This window comes from Cupressus sempervirens, chromosome 4, assembly GCF_028749045.1.
Source record: "Cupressus sempervirens isolate cs-2001-9-10 chromosome 4, ASM2874904v1, whole genome shotgun sequence".
Taxonomy (NCBI): Eukaryota; Viridiplantae; Streptophyta; class Pinopsida; order Cupressales; family Cupressaceae; genus Cupressus; species Cupressus sempervirens.
Window position 1 is genome coordinate 557,352,439 of NC_143121.1, and position 19,564 is coordinate 557,372,002.

A 19,564-nucleotide genomic window follows, 5' to 3' on the forward strand; every position below is an offset into this window, starting at 1 on the left:
TTCTATGATAGACTACCCCTCAATTACTACCTTATTACACCTTTTTAAAGTTTGAAACTATCTGAACAGTCATTGGTTAGTAAATAGTGGGTGGGAATGTGCTAGATGTCTTGCACAGGTTAAAAAATAAGATATGAAGGAAAAAATAAAACACTCAAATTTTATTGCATCGTCTCTAGATGAAGTTACAACAATTGATAATACTTCCTCGGTGTGCATGCATGTTTATACTGTAAACGATCTTCAATGACAACCCTTTCTACTATATGTTGCTAAACTAAATTATAGTGCAACAACTGAAAATTTATATGATTTATTAAAGAGAAATCTAATTAGATGTAGAGGTTTGGATAACATGGAGATTGCCAAAAATTTGGTGTGTGTTGGAGTGGATGGAGCTTTGGTTATGCAAGGTCATAAAGGTGGTCTTTGCAAAAAGATCAAGAATGATTTGGCACCCTACACTATTATCATTCATTGCATGGCCCATCCACTAATACATTTGGCATCAATTTGTGACGGCTATGTATCACAATTATGACAGCAATGTGTCGCCACTGCAATAGTAATAGATGTCGTAGTTTTTTAGTCACAAATTACGACGTTTATCCTTTACCGTCGCAATTACGATGCCTATTCGTCGCTATGCAGCCACTTTATTATGACATCAACCCCACCACAATTCTTGTGTCTGACATCGCAATTGCAATGGCAATGGTAGAGGCTGACATCGTAATTGCAACGATAGTTGGCGTCACCTCTACAACAACCCCATCACAATTGCCAGGGAGTCCATCTCAATTGCGACAGATGCCCTGGAAATTGCGGCAACAATGTTATAGGCTGACGTCGCAATTGCACAGTAGTTGGCGTCGCCTCTATGGCAACCCAATCATAATTTCCAGGGAGTCTGTTGCAATTGTGACGGATGCCCTGGCAATTGCGACGGGGTTACTATAGAGGTGACGATAATGCTAGAGGCTGATGTCACAATTGCGATGAAAGCAAAGTAAAACAAACAAAAAATATTCCTCGATTATATTCAATTGTCAATACCTGCCCATACTAACCTTTGATGTCCTCCTCGTCTTCTTCATAATCTACCCTTGCATTAAGGGCAAGCATTTGGCATATAAGCCAAAACAAAGAAGCATCTAAAGCTAGGAAGGTAGCTCCACCATATAAGCCAGTCTTTGCAGTTGGGCATTTTGTTGTGAGATCATGATGTACATTTCGTGTTCTATGCAGACTCTATATGATTGTAGCCCACATCATCAAGGCTTCTGCGAGAAAAGAGACGACCCCAGTATAAAGATACATGATATTAGCACAAGCAAACACATTTAGCTATCCAGACACCCTTTTATTTATATCAAAAATTGAAAAGGTTAAAGTAGTAAGTTGTTTCAAATAGCTAGTTGATTAAACTCCACTGGCTCATCTCACATTTAATTATAACAATGATATCCAATCCTTGAATTTTCTCTTCCATTCAACATGTACGTCCTCAAACACCTAAACAGGGAAAAGAAACTGATTGTACACTATAGATAGAGAATATTAAAAATGTGTTGACTAGTATATTGAAAATGCACCTATCATTTTTCTATTTTGTTTTTAAGATTCCAAACATTGAAGATAAAAAATGCTAACACAGTTAAATTCAAAAGCTATCAAGACATATGTTTGCAATTACTTACATAGCAATAGCGAAAAACACCACTAGAGAAGTGGACCTCTGGAGAGCGTACACAGGAAAAAATTTCCCTTTGTAGGGATAAAATACAGCTACAACCCCAAACACAGTTGATAAGAATGACAATATGATTGAGAAGCTGCCCAATGAAATAGTTGGATCAAAAGGGTATTTGTAAATGACAATGCCCTTCCCTGTAATAGTGGTTCCCGAAGCAGGCTGTAGAACACATAAAGGAAGTATAATATTAATTGTAGCTTTGTAAAACTAAGTCAGTGTTTTCAAATACAAAGGAAAAAGTAAAATTTAAATTATTCTGCATACATAATCGAATAATCAATTTATTCTGAATATTAAAGCAGATTGGTAAAATTCAATGTGGTCCCTAGAAATTTAAACTAACAACAATCCCGATATACTTGATGTCATGCATCTTGCTACTAATAGGTAATTATATGGATATTGTAAAGAAAATGAGGAAATTCTTTTTTACAAGGAACAAATACCAATAAGAAATTTGTATTTATGGCTTGGAACAGAATTTGTTAACTAGTGGGATATGGGGGAACTAGTATCAAAAATCAACTACATCAAAACCAAGCTTTAGGGGCAAATTATTTTTGGAAAATTCATCATGAACCACATTTCAAATGGGTTAGAATCTTAAGAGAGATATACCTTGCAAACCTAAATAGGTAGGAAGCCTTAAGAATTATGAAATTTCCCAAAGGATCCTAAATATGGATCTTTATATCTAACTCTAGCAAAATAATACTAGACCACACCACATGGAAAATAATGGAGGGAAGTAAAGCTTTATTGATTCATGGGGAGGATACCCATCGTTAGAAAACTATTGAATTTAGAAGGATGAAAAAAAATGCCTTGAAAGATGGGGAAAATATGCCAAGGACAAACTGTTTTCTGGCTTGCCATCGGATTAGCTTTTGTATTCCACTAACACCTTGCCAAGTCACAAATTCTTTTTCCCTAATTCTGCCTTCACAGATTGCAAATCAGTAGACCTTTCCATTCAATGGAACCATGCTGATGGATAACACTCTTGTTTCACCCCTTCGCTGGTCAATGGAAGTTGAATAGATAGTTTTTTTAAGCATTTTTTTTTATAGAACAAATGATTCACATTCGTACATAACATATTCACTTTAGCATAGGCTACAAGCTAACTGCTAGAGGTTGCACTATTTGGAAGGGCTTAAAGCCTCATCAATTCACCATCAGAATCTTACCAGACTTTGCTACGTCGAAGAATGAATTTGGTAACTTAGATTTGTTGTAATGAAATGTTGAAATGACTACTATGCAATTTTCAGTTGAGCTCTCTATATATTGTTGGTTTGCAATTTAAAGAAATAGACCCAACCTAAGCAATTGATAAAAAAATTATGAAAATTTGCTAGGATAGTTAAAATATATTGATTGTCCTTGTAATATTGCACTAATACCAATATTTCAAGAGATGAAAAAGTTCAAGATATGAAACCTTCTTGTTCTCGGCCATAACTCCAAAGATGAATGCCAAAATACTGAGTGCTGCAATAGTAATTGAAATTCGCCCAACCTTAGTCAAAGCCATTGTGCCTGGTCATCATATATCAAGTTTAGAGAAACATTTTTTTATCATACCAATATACTAATTAGAAAATGGAAAAAGTTATGCAATTAAAAGATAAAAGTAAAATATTGGTTTGACTTTTGTGTCGTACCAAAACCTACGTATTTAAGAATTTGTTTTGCGTGTTCAAGTTTTATAGTGCTAAGTTTTGACCTCATATAAAGCTCAACAGCTAACTCAAACTTGTCGATAAATCAAGCATAAATGAATTCTATCAGTTAAAATTTAGTTACAGTACTATGCATTTTATCACTTGAAATATTCTACTCTATGACCACGAATGAAAATAAAGACCTCATCACAACTGCAGAGGTGACTGAGTGCTCACAAACCATTTAAAGGAGTTTCTCCATCTTTTAAGATATAAAAATACATTAAAAATTTCTTAGATTATTAATTTATAGCTGGGTATGAATAGATATACATGAATATTTGTATTAAAAATATACAAATCATAAATACATACATATTTATAATCTAAAACTAAATGTAAATTCAAAATACTACTTACTGCATAAATACTAAACAAAACTATCATAAAAAGTATAAATATTTATACATGATAAAATATAATATGTATGGTAGCATATATAAATGGTATCTATTTAAATGATAAACCTAATAAAATAATAAAACGAAACAAATATTATAACATAAAGCTAAATGCTGTAAAGACTTCATAATAATATGCAGAAAAAAGTAATAGCTTTTTAAATTATTTTTTTCACTTTGAACCTTAAATACATAAATACATACATATTTATAATCTAAAACTAAATGTAAATTCAAGATACTACTTACTGCATAAATACTAAACAAAACTAACTATCATAAAAAGTATAAATGTTTATACATGATAAAATATAATATGTTGTAAAGACTTCATAATAATATGCAGAAAAAGTAATAGCTTTTTACAAAAAAAATTCACTTTGAACCTTAAAATTTTACAAGAAGTTATTTATAAAGAAACATTTCCAACCTTTCTTTTCCTTCTTGATAATAACAATCAAAATTTTGAAATCAAAGCTTTGGTGAGAGATGAGACAACATAATTGGTGGGTCATGTTTTTTCATTATTCTCCATTTTATTTCTATAATCATAATTTTAATCTTTTAATAAAACCTATTAGATTATGTAGATACTGGCATCTTTTTTGTAATACACAAATTATAACATGATGAATAAACATACATCTAAATCAAAAATTGTCTTTCAGTTGAACAGTCACAAGCGGGAAGATCATGTCCATCAAAATCCTCCAAAGATCAAAACTAACCAAATTCACCTCCAGCAAGTTTGATGTTTGATGAATGTCAACAGTCATACTGAAGAAAGATACCATAATGCTCATCAATTACGCTCAACCAACTGAATGACAAGCCTTCAACAAATTCCATAGCTTTCATTCAACAATCTTTGTACTTTACATAAAGCTGGAGCACGCACAACTGCACAACCGGCCAGCCATGTTTTAGCCTTCACAGTAACTTCCTCAACCTTATAGCACCTTCACAACCCAATACATGTGCCTCATCAACACCTCCTCCATGTGCAAGGACTCCAATCCAACAACTAATGTCAATATGTTTGTCAACTTGAACTAGTCATAAAAAAAAATAAAAAATGTCCAAGCTTATATGGATGTGCACTTCACCAAGTCCAATTATAAGGTCCATCTATTCGTGCACAAAAAATGACCACTACTGAATCGACTTTCAAAACAACCTAGAAGTGTCTTGATGGAGCTGGAATCACCCAAGTATGTACATGCATGATTCCATGCAGATCCAACCCCAAAAAAGGCACCTTAGGCTTAGACAATTCCACCTGCTATTCACACAAAACCTACAAAGGACTGCCTGGTTTGTCTGCCAAATCAGTAACATAATAAATTATAGTTGTCAAATGATTGTGTTGGCTACATGCCAATGTAATTTTGCATCAAAATGGTCACTCTTCACTGATTTGAAGCTTGAGGTAGTTTCCAATTGCATTTAGTATAGATGTTCCAAGACCTTATATGTTGACAATCGTGAGTGAGCTTAAGTGTAAACTACCTTTGTATCTCAAAATACAAACAATTATTCTTTTTATTCTATATTGAAGCCTTTGTTATCATGAACAACTTGGATTACAGAAAAACACCAAAAAACTAACTCAATTCAATAATACCTATTTGTTCTTATTCTTGGCGCTAGATCTTATACTTGGCAGACAAACTCCTATTACTCTGAAATGTATTGCTACATATTAGAATATAAACTAACAACTAGGGCATAATGTGTCCTTGGTTATAGCCAACAACAAAGCAAGAAAACAGAAACATAAAGAATTGAAGCCCAAGAGATAATTTTACATTACAAAAGCATTAAATGGGGGGTTAAATTTACATTAAAAAATTATTAAATGGGAGGTTAAAACCATTTAAACAATGACATGAACAACTAATGTCCAATGATGGTTTTGCATTAATGTTAGTAGTTTCTACAATCCATAGTATTGTGCATAGTTGTTCTTGGATATGATTGTGTTCTTTTTTTCACATTAACGTTTGGGATCACACTATGTGACCCATCATCAGGATGAAAGAGTAGAAGGAGAAAATGTGATCTGAAACATTGATGCAAAAAAAGAACACACAATCATTTCCATAAACAACTATGCACAACAGTTTTACATTACAAAGCATTAAGTTAATGGTAGAAGCCATTTACACAGAAACATAAAAATCAAAGTCCAAGGGATAGTTTTGCATTACAAAAGCATTAAGTTCGAAGTTGAAGCAATTTAAACAGAAACATAAAAATCAAATGGCAGGGGATAATTTTACGCTACAAAAACATTAAGTTGGAGGTTACAGACATTTATAAAAAGGATGAGAAATGGACAAAAAAATTAACCTAAAATTGTTTTCAGTGTATACCTGATCAGTAAGATGGTTCTGCAAAATTGAGAAAATGGTGTTACCATTAACTCAATAGAGTTCCTATAACTATTAGAACTAAACAAAGATTTTACTAATGCAATAGAATCTACCATTTAGATCTTACTGGATGTCTACTTAGGTTCCAAAGACACACATTCATATTTGAATGCTAAAATGAAAATGCAATCAACACTTCACGCCATCACTGCAACTCTGAGACTTGTCACTCTTTAGAAAGACCGGCTTTCAATAACATTAAGACCTTAAATAAGGGGTGCATACAGACTCTGTAGTACTAGCAGTGATTGATAATTCAAAATTTCATGGCATGGAGTTAAGGTTGACTCAGAAACAGGCAAGCTATGTTCAGACAACTAACACATCAAATAGCATTAGAATAATTGTTATATCAAATGGCATCCAATTTTTTTCTCAATTCATTCAGGATGTCCTAAACATTCTAGTGTTTAATTGTATGTCTACATGTTTTGTATCTGGCTTCCTCGTGGCATTGGGGTAATTGTTACACACATCTTTCAATGAATGATATCCAATTTGTCATGTAGCTTCTAATGTTTCTCTACCAGTTTATCAAGATCAAATTTTAGGCTAGCGGAGTCAACTCGAAATTTAGACTCATTTTCTGAACTTGTGTCTTTTTTTTCGGCTTGAACTACTTTTAGAAACTGTCACTTCAAAAGATGTTTCTATCATACTTCAATATAAAACTCTTGGCTTCAGCTACCCCTTATTTAGCTGTAAGAAAAAATCATATTTCCAAATGAGACATTACATAATCATAAAGCCTATTATTATTGTAATGTGCCATGTCCAATGCTTGTAGTAGAATGATTGACTTTGCTTTGTCATGATCTTGGGAAAGTAGCCTCTTCCAAAGACATGTCTTAATAACACAATGCAAGCTATATCTTGACACTAAGATTTGATCGTGCAATAAAAATGATTCATTTGGAATATAATAAAAATAGTATAACAAACAGGTACTGAAATATCATAGCACAAATTGTAATGTGCACTTGACAAGCGAAAAATTAAAGGCTGAACAATCTGGATGACAGATCTATATAACTACTGCTCTGAAAGCATTGCTATCCCTCAAGAGACAGTTGAGATAGATGGATGACATTAGATAAACATCCCAAATAAAGATTCAATTCATAGAAATCAAAGTAAATAAGAACTAGTAAAAGCTTTTTTTCACCAAGAAATAATGCACTTGAAGCACCACCTAGAAAACAAAATGCTCGTTCTTTGTGTACCTTGAATTAAGTTTTCAAGATCTCTTTAGGTAAAGCCAAATAATAATTAAATTTCAAAATTTATGAAACTAAAGCAAATGTTAGATTTTATTGATCACTCATTAAATTGACAAAATACATAAAACAGATCACTTATTAAACAGAATCTTTGTATCCTATGCTTTTCTCTAAGCTTGGCCTCAAGGATATAATTGTTTACTACAGATGGAGAGACAGTGGTAGAGTAGAGGAAGAGTTCTACCTTCATTAATTTATTAGTTGCTAATATAATCCCAAATAATGTGGCATTAAGATCTAAATTTTAAAAGCAGGTGCATCATACATTTCACAAACCCAATTTAAACTCATTAATGTTAGATTTTACTTGGATAAGGAAAATTGAGCATGAAGATAATACTTACCTTACCCATAATACTGTTAGATTGTGGTGACTGATCAGGAAAGTACTGTACATACTTCATAAATAGTGGGGTTCGGGGCTTTTTTTTTTGGAAGTAGCCGACATGGTAGTCGACATATTATGGCCGACATGTTATAACCCTAAAGCGGTTTAATACTTGTAATAAGATCGAACTTGCTGTTTGGTGGACGTAGCCCAGGGATTGGGTGAACCACGTTAAATCTTGGTGCCTTGTGTTCATTTCTGTGTGTTCTATTATTTTTTGTTATTGGTTATATTTGCATGTAGTTTTTATTTCTGTCCGTGGTTTATCTTAACAAGTGGTATCAGAGCCTAGTTGTTTCTCAGTTATCCTCTGCAGGAAAGTCTCACAGTTAAGTGGGAGTCTCACGGTTGAGTGGGAGCAATGGCAGATGATGGTAAGCTGAGGGTTGATAGGTTTAATGGGCAGAACTTCCAGTTATGGAAGATGCAAATGGAAGACTATTTATATCAGAAGGATTTATGGAAGCCGTTGGAAGGAAAAGCCAAGAATCAGGGAACTATGTCAGAGGCTGAATGGGATCTTTTGGACAGAAAGGCACTCGGAAGCATTCGGTTATGCTTGGCACCATCGGTGGCATTTAATATTACAAAAGCAAAGACGACAGAAGATTTGATGAAAACCCTAGCGACACTGTATGAAAAGCCCTCCGCTTCAAATAAGGTATTTCTCATGAAGCGTTTATTTAATATGAAAATGGCAGAAGGTGGATCTGTTGCAGATCATTTAAATGAGTTTAATACTATTACTAGTCAATTATCTTTTGTGGGTATCAATTTTGATGAAGAAATTAGGGCTCTCTTGATTTTGTGTTCTTTGCCTGAAAGCTAGAATGGCTTGGTAATGGCGGTGAGTAATTCTGTTCTTGGATCAAGTACCCTAAAATATGATGATGTGATCGGTGTTATTTTAAGTGAGGAAACTCGTAGAAAATCCTCAGGTGGATCTACATCAGGAAGTGCTTTAAATGCACAAAGCAGGGGCAGAACGACTGAAAGAGGAAGTAACTCTGGAAATTGTGGGAAATTGTGGGAAGTAACTCAGGTGGATCTACATCAGGAAGTGCTTTAAATTGTAACTCTGGAAGAACGACTGTTTTAAGTCTTGTGGCTACTGAAGATTTTCATTTAGAGCAGATGGATGTTAAAACAACCTTTCTTCATGGTGATTTGGATGAAGAAATATATATGGCTCAGCCATAGGGTTTTGAGGTCAAAGGTAAGGAGAACTTAGTGTGCAAATTGAAGAAAAGTTTATATGGCCTGAAGCAAGCACCTCGGCAATGGTATCTGAAATTTGACAGTTTTATGCATGAGCATGGATATAACAGGTGTCATTCAGATTACTGTGTTTATTTTAAGAGGTTGGATGATGATAGCTACATTATTTTATGTCTATATGTTGATGATATGCTTATAGCTGGGTCTAACATGCATCATATTAAGGGGCTAAAATGCCAGTTAGCACATGCATTTGCTATGAAGGATTTGGGGGCAGCAAAACAAATCCTTGGTATGAAGATTTGCAGAGATAGGAAGAATAGAACATTGACGCTATCTCAAGCTGATTATGTTGAGAAGGTGTTGCAACGTTTCTCTATGGAGAATGCTAAAGCTGTCAGCACACCTTTACCTGGTCATTTGAAATTGACTAAGGAGATGTGTCCCAAGACACAGGAAGAGGAGGATAAGATGTCCAAGGTACCCTATGCTTCAGCTGTAGGAAGTTTGATGTATGCTATGGTATGCACTAGGCCAGATATTGCACATGCAGTGGGAGTCGTTAGCAGGTATATGAGTCATCTAGGTTTTGAGCATTGGAATGCTGTCAAGTGGATTCTCAGATATTTGAGAGGAACATCCAATAAGTGTTTACACTTTGGGGGCTCTACTACTGATTTACAGGGCTATGTTGACTCAGATTTGGCTGGGGATATTGATACCAGGCGGAGTACTACAGGTTATGTCTTTACTGTTGGTGGGGCAGCCGTGAGCTGGGTTTCTAGGCTACAGAAGATTAATGCTCTCTCCACTACAGAGGCAGAGTATGTTGCTGCTACAGAGGCAGCCAAAGAGATGATATGGCTTCAGTTCTTCTTGGAAGAATTGGGACATCCTCAGAAGGATAATTATTTGTTCACAGATAGTCATAGTGCCATTCATCTTGCTAAGAATTCAGCTCTGCATTCTAAGACCAAACACATACAGTTGCGGTACCATTTCATTCGGTCAGTTTTGGAGGATGGACAGTTAAAGCTGGAGAAGATACATACCAATGAAAATCCAGCAGATATGTTGACAAAGGTTGTCACAAGGGAGAAGCTGAACTCCTCTTCAGCTTCAGTTGGTCTTTTAGACTAAATGTGAATAAAAGAACAACAGAGTCCAGGGTGGTTTGATCCAGTGAAATCCCCATGCGGTAGTTGTATTGCTACAGGATCAGTCTCCAAGTGGGAGATTGTTGTTTAGTGTGGAGCCTGATCAGTCCCCAAGTGGGAGATTGTTAGATTGTGGTGACTGATCAGGAAAGTACTGTACATACTTCATAAATAGTGGGGTTCGGGGCATCGCCCCGAATTTTTTTTTTTTTGGAAGTAGCCGACATGGTAGCCAACATATTATGGCCGACATGTTATAACCCTAAAACGGTTTAATACTTGTATAAAAAGGGCTTAGGGTTGGGTATTTTTTATGTGTGGTGATACGAAATTGGTTCTTGCGGCGGTATTGAGCTGTAAGGGATTACGGATTGTAATCAGGTTGTAATCACTGGATTGTAATAAGATCGGACTTGCTGTTTGGTGGACGTAGCCCAGGGATTGGGTGAACCACGTTAAATCTTGGTGCCTTGTGTTCATTTCTGTGTGTTCTATTATTTTTTGTTATTGGTTATATTTGCATGTAGTTTTTATTTCTGTCCGTGGTTTATCCTAACAAATACTGCGTTGTCGACTTATTCCCACCCATTCATAAGTTTTCCCATCAAAATAGCACACAATTTTCATACCTACCCATATACCTTCACAAGAAAAAACAATAATGACATTAGGACTAGATTTGTATACTACTTAAACAATCCATGATACAGAAAAGTGGAAATCAAAGTAAGATTTGCGATTTTTTATGAAGATTGAACTCTCCAATTTAGGCTCAGTTACAATGAGGTGAGATGCTGAGTATGACATTTGTGGCCCTGATTATATTATTCATAAGCTTTCTTGTCTTTTCCACATTCCATGAGCATTCTCTATTATTTGTCACAACCCATTTTATTAACTCATTATGTGAATAAAAAAATTGATTATTAACTAACTATTTATCTATGTGCATTTGATGTTTCGATTAAATGAACTAAATGTGATGACACTAAATACAAATTTATGTCAATTAGTATTTTATTATTTTACGAATATCCATGACTCGATATCTTGTTAGTCTAAATATTTTCCATAGGTCCTCCTATTCGAATAATTTATAAATAAGATTGGTAAAATTGATTGTGTTTTGCAAATCATATACAGGCAATATTTTAATTATTTCTATTGACTTGAATTATGATCTTTTGATTCTGACATTGTGTAATGATCCCATCTTTTCGCTGTTGACCAAGTGTGTGTGCGTTAGCCTTGTTCTACATGGTCCCGAGGGCTAACGAAGGGTTTAATGGGATCCTGGAGTGTTTTGGCCTAGTCATTTCCAGTTTGGGCCAAAACGAAGTTGATTTACTCAGTTTCAGGCAGGCATACTATTTTTAGTAAGTCGGCAGGACACAGTGCAAGTCCATTTTGGTGATTGGGTTCGATAATCCTCGGTGAGAGCTTTCCGATGAGCTATCACTCACATTATTCGGAGTCCGATTGCTAATACATTTTAATGCCTGAAGTTTTATTAAAGTAACGTCTAATTTAATTAGAAAATATTAAAGTGTTACTTTAATATTTATTTTATGGTGATGTGTACCCAAGGGAGACATAAGGGGTATTTTAATATATGTTTTATATTACACATCTTTATCCCACATTGCCCATATGAGTTGAGCGGACCCGTGGGAATAGAATAAAAGGAAGCATTTGTAGCTTCATTAGGCAGGTTGAATATGAGAAGAAATTGGTGTGTGAGTTGCAGCTTTGTTTTTGGCATTTGAGGACGTCTATCCTCTCTTGTAACATTCTAGATGTCATTCCCTTGGGGTTTGGCCTTTGGAATTCTTTCTTATTGGCTTCATTATCAGGCAGTTTAGTTGCATTTCCGGCTACAGGCAGATTTGATATTTTGCTCATATCTTCTTCACTACTTGTCCGACGCTTATGCCGCTTGGAGGGAATGGTATTATGAAGGTAGTGGACTGATTGGAGGACAAAGTATTGTAGCAGCAAGTTCGTAAGCATGGGCTGGAGTATTATGACAATATTGCTGAAGTAATTAGTGAGTTGATAAATCTGCCATGTATTTGGTTTTATGAATTCTGAAAATAACATTTTATTAGCAGCAGTTCATTTCCACTTTGCATATTATTGTAGTTTCTTTCTTGTTTATGTTGTATGATACCAATTCCATGCATGAAACACAACAAACAAATAAACGTTTGATTTTTGGAGTTATAAGGGGTTTTAAGAAGTTGAATGCAAACTGTTTGACATAATTCCTTTCAGCAATTTGGTTTAGTTTTTTGGGACATCCAGGGGTGCCCATTACACATTGTCTAACTACAATCTATTGGCATGAGGTGGATGCTGGTCAATCTTTTTCCCCTCTCGCTTGTTGAGTTAGTCATCATCTAGAAAAGGGAGGCTGATCATGATAGTGAGGAAATTGTACTATAAATTTTAAGAGCTTGTACACATGCATCAATCGTAAGTTGATTGTATGATAATACAGGGTAGACACGCAAAGGTTTTCTCAAGTGTCATCACAAGTATCTGTACTCTCATTGCCTTTCTATCGTTGCATGAGATCCAATGAAACATAGGGACTCATTATTTCCCTAGTTAATTATGATAATCGTATCATTGGTGATAACACAGTCCCAAGATAGTGCTAAGATCCAAGGATGCAATAAAAAAGCTACAAGTTTAGAACTTCATGATAGTTCAAAGCATGCAACCTTAGATGCATATGACAACAATCTAAACATAGGACAAAATAGAGAAATATTTAGGATCTTATTGAGCTTCACTTTGTTTCGAGAATAGTTTAATTTTCTCTACTAAACAGGGCCAACCACGTGAAGGTGGAAGCTCATTTGGCCCCACCCCCCTCCTCCTAACATCACTCTACATTCCCTGTTAACATCTAACATTCATTCATTCTTTCAACCATTAATAAAATGTAACATTCAATCAATATCACATGATAACATTCATTAACACATTAGATTTGTAAACATACAACATTCATCAATATTTTGCATTAACACATAATTCATGAACATTCATTAGCACATAATTAAATTCATTGAGACATAAAATTCAGTCATTATCAATTAAGGTATGTAGACGACAATCATTTCTTTTTTTCTTTCTATTTCTTTTTTCTATGTAAGCTCTAAGAGGAGCATCAGTGTCATCATCAATTCCCCCCTCATCAGTTGTTCTATTCTCTGTTCTTGATGATCTCAAATTCCTATGCTGTTGCGAAGGGGGGTCCTCTACAATAACAAATAAAAGAGTTAAATTAAAAATAATTTATTATAATTGTTACAAGTATTTAATTATTTTAAATAACATAACTGTGGCGCTCTTTACCTAATCTGACCACATCATTTTGTCTGGACTCAACATCAACACACTCATGAACATCGACCCCTCGATCCTCTACAACTGCTATACAAAATGTTACGTTAATCCAAACACTAAGTGCAATTACATATAAAAATTTTAATAGCAAATGTATACCTCCACCACTGAGATGCACATCATGCGAACCTTCAGCATCCATAGATTGTGTAGAAGGATTTTTAAGCTGCATTCCAACATCCTACGCATTGTTATCATTGCTTGCTTAAAACAGATATACTCACTTTATATTGGAACTTAACATCAAATAGACTAATTGGTAAAGTATTAAATTTGAAATAAATTTCATTTAACTTATTTACCTATGGCTCAAATGCAACATTATTAGAACCTTCCACACTGATTTCAGCTCGTAGTCGTTCAGCCACGGTTCTATAGCCTTGTTAGAAGCCAATTCTCTTATCCTCTTCTGTGAGGCATCTCTTGAACTCTGAGCCTTGCATTTTTGCGTGGTATGGTGAATTTTACTTGCATTGTTTCACCAACCAATGGAGGGTAGTTAAAGTATCAAAAGGAAATACAAAAGTTGCAAAAGTTGAGGATCAAGAGCATAGATAGGCTAGTCTATCCTAGCATTTCCCATCACAATATATAAAAAATTTGATACAATTTTTCATTTACTAATACTTACAACTCATGCTTGAAGTTTTGAAAAACCACCAAAGCCGAGCTTGTGTGTCTCGTGCTTTTCTAGTCCTGCCTTTGTTGCCTTTCATGTGTCAGACAATCTATGAAAAGTTTGAAATATGTTAGATAGTATAAATATAGAGGTTAATTAGTACATAATTACATTCTCAACAGTATCACATACCTTGGTGTACTCTCTATTGGTGTAATTGCATCTTTCTTGTCAGCTTTATACTTTCCATCCAAAATCAGAGCCTGCCACTCAGCCTTAGGAACATAGGGAAAACGGTCGTACCTGGGGTTATCCTATAAATGTTTTTTGTACTGGTCCCTAATATACTTCAAACATGAACCAACTTTTTCAAGGAGCTTGTTCCTCTCGAATGCACAAGGTCCAAAGAGTTGGGTCATGCTCTCTATAAGATCATCCTTCAACTTTTTGTCTTGGTTATTCCACCTTTTAAGTTAAAAAAAAATGTTAGACTCATAAATGAAGTGAAGCTACCTTTAATATAGTTCAAGAAATGGATGAAAAGGAAAACTATTCTAGCAATGATATGAAATAAAAATAGTGGTTTGGGGTTTTAGTTAGGATATGATGTTCCACTAGGTACGCACGGTGGGCTCGAATATTCGCAAACACTCATCACCAAGTTTTTTCCAAAAAACATCATTCCCTACAAAACAATCATGGGATCATTAGTCAATGAAGAGTGATCAAAAACAAAATTACTATTATATCACTATAGAATAATAACTTTAAAGTACCTGGAACTTTGGCTACTTTTAATGGAATGCCTTCATCGTCGCTAACGATCAATATGACATCCTTCACCATCCCATACTAGGAACATAGGAACATCCAAGAAATGATGTTGCAGCTCCTATTGCAAAAAGTTTCATAAGTTTCATAAGTCTTTGTCACGAAGTATAAAAGAACAAATGATAATTGATGTTTAAAAGTTGTAAACAAAAAACCGTTGAACTTTGCTAGCGCATACAACTACAAGAATTAGCTTTAACCTCTAGCTGTTATGCTGTTCCAGTTGTGGTCTGCTCCAAGAATGTCATAAAGTAGCCTTGCAGAAAATCATTCGTTAGTTTTGATGAGGATTCTCATAAATTTTACATAGAGAACGTTGATTTTCAGTAGATTTGAATATCAGAAGTTGAATTGCAACATCAACTTAGGCATGAGCTGTTTGGCATAATGCCAAAAGAAGCTGAAGTTGGGGAGAATGCATACAAACTATTTGCTAAAATGTTAAAAGAGATTTTAAAAAAAAAACATCAAGTGCATGCTGTCTGAGTGAGGTTTATCTAGGAAGAGAAAGCCTTTAGTTTCAAAGTCCAACAATCACATTCTTTGCTTGAACAAGAACAACAAGAGCCTCATATACAACAAATTGAGAGCCATCTTGTGGAATCTAATTGTCATGCTGAAGTATGATTTCAGCCTTCAACTGAACTCTATGGCAAAAAATGTTTTTAATGTGAAGATTGTTTAAAGGTTAGTCATGATACATTTTTGATATCTAGGCAATAAGATACTACTCAAGGATGTATGCAATCTCGTGACTCGTCTGTCAAGTCACTTGCCATCAAGTAGAAGGGGTAAGTTGAAGTTGCCTTTTTAGAAGCATATCAAGCTTTTGCTACAAGATAATTGGCAAAGCTTCAGCTGAGAAGGGAATTGCTTGGAAATCAAATTTCACTGGATATGGTTGAACATCTAATCAATGATCCTGAATCTTAACATTTATTTCCTCTCCAACTAGTTGTAATTCTGTGTAGTCCTAGGTGGATTAGTACAATGTTCCCTACAGACAAAATAAGGAATAGAACCAACTCTAAAATGTCACTGTGGATTCCTAAAAAGGAATTCTCTAACAATGTGGAAAAACTAGCTCAGGAATGTGCTTTTTAATGCTAGTTGTAGAATTGTTATACCATATATGTTTTACACCTTGCAATGGCATGCTTTTGATCATCATTTCTCCAAATCGAGGGCTTGCCATGCAGATATATATGGCAGATGGTCTTATGAAATATCACAAACAAAAACATGGCTTGGTCATCCAGGTGCTAAACAGAGTTCAACTGGAGAGTTTAAAGGACAACTAATCATATTAAGATCATAGGGAATTTGAGGCCAAATTTTTTGAAAAGTTTGTAAATGTAAACATGGTAAGAACATGGACAGAGATATTTATAGCTATACAACTCAAATAATGGCTTCAGCCTCCAAGCTGGTCGATCTGTTGCATCTATACAATGTTGTACCTCGAGAATATACTCCACTTTCAACATGACAGGACTAGGCAATACTCTATCAAATAAGAGCCATAATGCATGTATTTATCGATTAATTGTAGCGAATATGTTGTAACTCAGTATGCACACCATTTTAATTATGAAAGAATTGACCACTCTATAGTCACAAATGGTATGCCAGGTCATGACATGAGGGATATAGACTTAAGTAGAAAGAAATTGGACCTCAAAACATAACAAAATACAAGAGACTAGCAAAAGATAGTCAAATGAATAGACATGAAGAAGAAAAGTATAACAATTCATCATGTGGCTTCCAATGGAGACAGTGATCAATGTCAAGACAGCTAAAGGAAGGAACAGATAGGAAAATTTATAGTTGCTACAATCTGATGAAACAATGAGCTTCCTGAGGCATCACAAGGATATGATGCTATACATCTATATGTCAGTGTTGAGAATACTGTGCAAGAATGTGTACCCATACCCTTTTATGCAAGCTGATAGCTCCATTCCTCATCGATATGGCAGAACAAGCATAGGTTAAGTAGAAGCAGACATTTGTTGGAACTCGTGGGTGGAAGAATTGGCATATAGGAAGCACATTCACATTCATTGCTATCTATAGGAAAGACCATGCATGCCCACCAGATATGTATTAAGCTATAAAAAAGTTTTTAAAAGCCATGACAACATTAGTGGTTAGTATAAATCTGTTCAGGCTGCAGTGAATAAGTATAATTTGTGCAGGCTTGGTGTACTCATTGAAATAGCAACTGAACAGGAGTCCGCAATTGTAACAGTCAAAAGAAGGTGATGATTCATGCAAGAAGATGTGAAAAATACACGAAAAAGTAATGTTTGAGTTCAAAGACAGTAGACATGTGAGTTTGGTTAATCATTCATGTGAATTATAAAAATCAAAGGTGTATCAAATAAATAGTTGTAAAAAAATTGTGAAAAAGTTTAAATGTTGAGTGACTACCAAAGGGGGGTCATTACAATCTATATCGTGAACACATAACGCTTAAACACATAAAAAAAGAGAGAAAAAGAGGGATTTGTGTACCAGTAGATGGTGCAATAGTCGATGCCTGTAAGCTGCGTGTTGTCGACTCAGCAGTCGAAAAGAGATTTGTGGTTGTCCTGGATGGAGGCAGCATCGTCATAGGATCTGAAGCTGAAGAATAAAATTGTTAGAGCATGCATAAATATAGAACGTGTGGACTAGCATGGAGAAGATTGTTAGAGCATTAAAAAAAAGGATTGTTCGAGCATGTATTGTCAATGATTATGATAATTCCTATATATATTCAGTGGAAAACACAAGTGGGGAATGGAACATGCGATCTACCTGAACCACCTGTTGCACCCTCGTCATGGGAATGGGGCTCAAAATCACGCAAAAAACTCTGTAAAGACAATGCATCCATATTTTAATTAATGCCATAAAAGAGCATAACATAAAAACCGTTATTGAACTCTTGTTATAATTAAAAATTTCATTAATACTTACTTTTAAGGTTTTAGAGGTGTGCAACAATTTAGATGCCCTATCTTTTATTTCCTACGTAGTAGGCTTAATGGTTGCCAAACGTATAATTTCTTTGCCAATTTTCTTTAGCAACTTTTTAATCGAACTGATCGGGTCATCGATCTCTGCTAAATCAATATAAAAAGGGTCCTCCTTAGGGGCAGGTTGCTGAGGGACTGCAGGTTCCTTTCCCTCCCTCCAACCACTGGCCCTCTGTGACAACAATAGTATTAGTATTATCAAAATTACTCCAAAACAATGAAGAAAACAACATTAAAAAAATAACATTTTGCTTCTATCTAGTTTGCACAATTACAATGAGTTTTACCTACTCATGTGTAGATGAGCCGGGAACATCGCCAGCATCCCCTCTGGGCAGTTGCTCCATATTGTGCCCCTGTGTCAAAGATCAAGTATATAAATGTTAACCAAAAATTTATTGACTAAATGGTATGTTGGAGTCATTGATTAGAAGTTAGTTTAATAGTATGTACCACCCCCATGATAGTAGCCTCGTTTGTATCTATGCGGTTCAAATTGTAATCAATAAGAAGCTCTTCCCCTGCACGTATTGATTTTATCGCACAGATGAATACAGGATTTCCCTCGTGCGCCTCAAATATGCAATTGGGTTGCTTTATAGTTGACCCGGGTCGTGTACTATTTATAAAACCCACAATATTCTCTATTGCTTTTGGCCTTCCATCAATGTATATAGCCACACTTTTACTTTGATTATTGTCTTGCTGTTGTATATAATTTGCCAAGAGGGCATACCTACACATACTTTTTTTATATTGAACAATATGCATCCAACTTTTGTAATCGTAACATGGTCCAATATACTCCATCAATTCAGAAACTTTGTTGTAAGACACCTTTATGCCGTCCATAGAAAATAGGCCCAAACCATGTAATGATGATGGTGCTATGTGATATATCCTCTCGTTAACACAAAAATTAGTGTTTATTGGAGGAAGTTCCTTGGGTACCCAATGTTTCTGTAGATGTTGGTACCTCAAGGGCACGTTGATGTCGCCTTCCATCTTATCATCATAAGAACATGACCCCCCTTGAGCAAGGAAAAATTTCATGCGTTTATTGAATTTCCTTCTAGTCCATTGACCTCTAGTTAATTTCCCTGTTCTAGATAAATTGCATGTCTCACTTTCAAATCTTCTATTCCTATATTTCCCTCACTCGAGGAAGACACTTCTGACAAATACCTATTCGCTGGTACCTGCAAATGGGAGAGATCTTAAAAGACATCAATCTTACTATTGATAAGTGTATTAAATAGACTATCTAGAAGGAGTATTGACTTATACTTGTCGATCCATGAGACTATGC

The 19,564-nt window shown here is 35.1% G+C and overlaps 1 pseudogene; it reads right to left on the reverse strand.

Moving 5' to 3' along the window:
- Positions 1 to 987: 987 nt before the first annotated feature.
- LOC149562414 (uncharacterized) lies at positions 988 to 3,293 on the reverse strand (annotated as a pseudogene).
- Positions 3,294 to 19,564: the final 16,271 nt, after the last annotated feature.